Below are 4,795 nucleotides of genomic sequence, written 5' to 3' on the forward strand. Positions count from 1 at the left end.
CCACGGAGCCTCCGCCCCCCCCCCCACCCGCAGCACCCGCGACTGGCTCAGCCCAGGGCCGGCCCCGCCCCACCCCCGCCCGGGCCCCCCTCATTGAGCCGGGCGCCCATCAATCAGCCCCGCCGCTGCCAGTCCTCGGGCGGCTCCCCCGCGCCCGCCGGCCGCTGCCACTGCCTTTGCAGCTCCCGGCCCCGGCGCGGGCGCGGGCGCCGGCCTCACGGCTCCCTGGCTCGGCAGCCGCGCAATATCCTTCCGCGGCCCGGGGCTGGGAGAGAGCGCACCCGCGACCGGGAGCGAGGGTCGCGGCACCTCCGCCGTCCTCGGCGGCTGAGCGGGAGTGGCGGGGCCGCAGCTGCCCGCGCGTCTCCCCGGAGCGGCTCCATCGGCGCTCGGGGTGCTTCTGGGTACCTAGTTCCTCTTCCTGGCGCGCTTCCCCGGAAAGCCGGGCATCCTGAGAGCACCGGGCCACTGCGCTTCTGAAGCTGCCAGGAGCTCTTCCCTGCTGGTGATCCCTTGCATCAGCGGTGCTGCCAGTAGTTTCACAAAGTAGTTTCATTATCTCTCCCCAACACTCAAGTCTCCATTTAAAAAGAAAACAGTGGCTTGCTTTGGGTTGATACCGCCCTCCTGTTACCACCTCCCTAGCCCTCACTCTCCACCATCGGGGGCTTTGAGTGTTTTCAGCATGAAGACACCTTTTTAACTCAGACCGAATTTAATCACTAATTCTCCTGTCAGGGCAGTGCCCAGAGGACCTTGGTATCCATTGAAATAGACCCCCTCATGCACGCTTTCACGTGCGCTTGGCTCCCACCAAGCGCGGGCGGGGCTGTGCAAGATCTCATCCGTTATCCACCCCCGTGCCGTTCCCCCACCCCGGTGCACACAGTACAACAAACGCTTTCAACGTGGAGAATCAGGTGCAGTTTCACAGGTCGCCCCTCCTGGTCAGTTATTCTCAACTTTCTGGGAAGGCTCCAGTCCTCTGGTTTGGACAGAAGCACCCCAGGCCAAGATCTTGAACTCCTCCAGAGGCTTGGGTCTCAAGGCCTGAAACTGGTATATCTTGGGAAACCAAAAGCAATATGGTTGTGGATGAACATCTTACAAAAAAAAGAAAAAAAAAAAAAAAGAGGAAAGAAAGAAAAAAGCAAGGGACTGGGAAAAGTGATTTAAAAGATTCTTGGAGTCCTCTGAGCTTCTATATGGACGTATGCATATTTTCTAACACAGGAGGGACAGGGGACCATACAATTTATTGTCCACAGTAGGACTGTTTTGAGTAGAAAGGGGACCTATTTATAATTATGTGCAGCTGAGTTACTCTAGAGATAAGAAGTTCCTGGAAGCTGGCCAGAGAGGACATGGAGGAGTAGACAGAAGGCCACCACAGGGCCAGAGTTTGAAAAGAAGGTCAGGAAATGGCTTTGTGGGTCCTGGCACTTCTCACCATCGTAGTGCTCTCACAAACTACCTAGGACTCTGTCCCTGGCCCCATGGGAGTTCATGAGTTCTCGCAGACTATCACCGTGACTGCCAAGCAAAGTCCTTTAATCCAGTTCTGTCGCCTGAAGACACTGGAGTGTTTGTGTCCGTCTCAGGAGCAGACCTGAAGCAGCCTCTGCAGATGGGTCAGAAAGGCACTGGCCTCCTCCGTTACAGTGGCCACCAAGACTGCTTTATTATAACGAGGGGCTGGGAGCATTGTCCCAGTCCCATCTGGGCCTCTGATTTCAAATGAAAATTGAGTCAAGACTTTTTTCCTCCCTGGGTCCCTGTTTCTTCAACTGTAAAATGAGAAGCGTAACACCCGCCCTGCTCAGCTCACGTGATTGCTTTAGAATTATATTTTCAATTCCAGGAAATCTATGCAGGCTTCCTATAAGCCAGGCCCTGTGCTGGTTGTTAAGGACCCACATATGAGTAAGATTTGGTCTCTGCCACCCAGGAGCTCAGAGTCTAGCCCCAGAGAAGGCATGGAAATACATCATTTCATTGCATAACAATGTGGCAATTAGAATATCAAGGGAGCATACAGGAAGAAACAACTTTTCCTGGACTTCAGGGAGTTTTCCCAGAAAATGTAATTCCTTTTTTTTTTTTTTTTTTACCTTGAACTAATCCAGAGCAAATGTTTACTGAAGCCTACTACGTGCCAGACACTGGCTATGAAGATACAATGATATAGAAATATATATGTGCTGTCTTGGTGGGCCTTGGAAAAATTCTATGAGCCATAAGATAATATGAATAAGAGATCCTCGTGGACATTTCAGGCAGAAAGAAAAATGTTCAGAAGCAAAGGAGTGGGGGAGTGGGATCCTCTGAAATCTCTAGTTGACTCACCACGCTTCAGTATTGGCAGTTTGGGAGCAGGGGCCAGGCCTGCAGCTGGCCAGATGGGTTGAAATTAGAATGCGAAGGGACCGGAAGGCCATCTAGAGACCATGCTCTTCTTGGTAGCGGGGATATACAGCGTCAAATCTGGCGATAAACTGAGAAGTGGCAGGGTCTGATTGGGGTTTTAGAAAAATCAGGCTGCAGATCATGTGCATGCTTTCCAGAACATTCCAGCGAGCTTCCCAGGAAAGAGAGAGCTCTGTAGCTAGAGAGATCAAGAAAATTATATACTGATAGTGGTGTGGAACTGATGCTTACATGACTGATAGTGTATTTATTACTTCTGATATGAAGTATGCAGTGACTACTTCCTCCTCATTCTCCAAGGCCAGGTTCATGTCCTTTGGAAGCTACTGCCATACACGGTAAATTAGATAATTATACCAAGTGCTTTCAACATTCTTATGCTTATTAACAGTCCTCCTGGTCAGATGGGGGGGGGGGGAAGCAAGTAGTGAGAAGATCTAGGTGGGACTTCTCATTCACGCACTATTTAGCCAGATGGCCTTGGATGAATTTAGAATATCTTAACTATACAGTAAAATTATTATCTAACACATGAAAATTCTGGAAGATGTGTATAAGGCAACAAGTATAATGTCTTGCAGGTAGTGGAAAGAGTTATTATTATTATTTCTATTCCTACTTTTATTATGATTAGAATATACATCTGCAGAGCAATCCAGCATGCAATGATTAATAATAGTAATAATAGATACGGGCGCCTGCATGGCTCCATCAGTTAAACATCTGCCGTCAGCTCAGGTCGTGATCTCAGAGTCCTGGGATCCAACCCCTGATTGGGCTCCCTGCTCAGGGAGGGTCTGCTTCTCCCTCTCCCTGGGCCCCTGCCAGCTGCTCATGCTCTCTCTCTCAAATAAATAAATAAAATTGTCTTAAAAATGGGAATAATCGATAAAATAGATAAAATGCCTAGAGTATCAGAAAGGTGTGTGGGAGCTGTTAAACATACAGTGGTAGGAATGGCTACATACCATATGTAGCTATGATTTAAAAAAAAAAAACAAAACGGTAATTTAGAGAAGGGAGGCCCTTGTTAACCCATCTACTTTAATCCAGACTGGATCAAATCCAGTCGTCTTAGTTTATTAGCCTGCTGTGCATGCTTTCCAGAATATTCTCCATTTTGCAATGAATTTAACTGCCCACTCCTTTATGTCAAGGCTCATTAGTTCATCCATTTAGTAGGCATGTAGTAGTAAATACCTGAGAGGTGTGAATTCTTAAGCTAAGGGCTGTGTTTATTAACTCGATCAATGGTTTTTGAAAACAATTCCTAAGATGACTGTATCACTTCAAGTCTACCAAAGGTGATGACCTTCAGCTTTCTTAAGCAGCTCATACAGCAAAACCTAGCTAGGCTCAAAAATTTGTGACCAACTTCCAGGACAAATTGTAGAGAATGCACCTTATGCCGATGTTCAGACTGTGGACCCCATGACTTCAGAACAGTCTGTTTCCATTGAGGTCTCTGTGAATGACAGCCCTGGAGGCGTTCAGAGCAGTTTTCCCAGCTGGATGTGGACTGTGGAGTGTGGAGTTTAGACTCATGGGGCTGGAATTCAAGAAGTAGACCACTCGAACTCCTACTCTCATCTGTTCTTTGTGTAAGGAGGAAGGGGAATATCCAGGGAAGAAGGTGCACTTGTCTACTGCTGTACCCACTGGAGAAGCATTTCGCCAGGTTTCCAGTGACCCTAGGGTTTAAGTGCAGTCGGGGCTGGGAGATACATTTTCAGTGGCAATGCGGCCTGTGGTTTGCTTCTAGGTTCTATGCCATAAATTGCCCCATTACTTTGGAATCTTCTCAATTACTAACTTTAATGTTAGTTATATTTAATTATGCCTTTTGAGTATGACTTTCTTTCTCTCTGGTTCTTACACAATGCTTCAAAATGAGTATCATTATCCTCGCTTTACAGATGAAGGAACCAGGACCCAGATAGATCAATTAATTTTTTTCCATGGTGACCGTGCAGGGGTGTGTGTGTGTGTGTGTGTGTGCATGTGTGTGTGTTGGGGAGGAAGAGGAGCAGGGCGATGAGTTCCTTCTGAAACTCTGATGTTTTACTACATCATGTTGCCTGTCATCAGGCATTCTAGAGAGTTCTAAACCTTTGGGTTGAATGGCCAACTCAAAACCTTCCCATAATGTGACTTCTTTTCTCAATTTTTTTTAAGCCACTCATGCCCAGAAAGCGGTTGTTTATTTACAAGATGATTCCTAGGAGTGCCTGTTAAAAGGTGACTTCTTGGGGCACCCAGGCAACTCAGTGATTTAAGTGCCCATCTCAATCTCAGCTCAGGTCTTGATCTCAGGGTCATGAGTTTTTTTAAAAAAATACATAAAAATAAATTAATAAAAAGTGACTTC

The sequence above is a fragment of the Mustela lutreola genome, chromosome 9, assembly GCF_030435805.1.
Source record: "Mustela lutreola isolate mMusLut2 chromosome 9, mMusLut2.pri, whole genome shotgun sequence".
NCBI classification, from domain to species: domain Eukaryota; kingdom Metazoa; phylum Chordata; class Mammalia; order Carnivora; family Mustelidae; genus Mustela; species Mustela lutreola.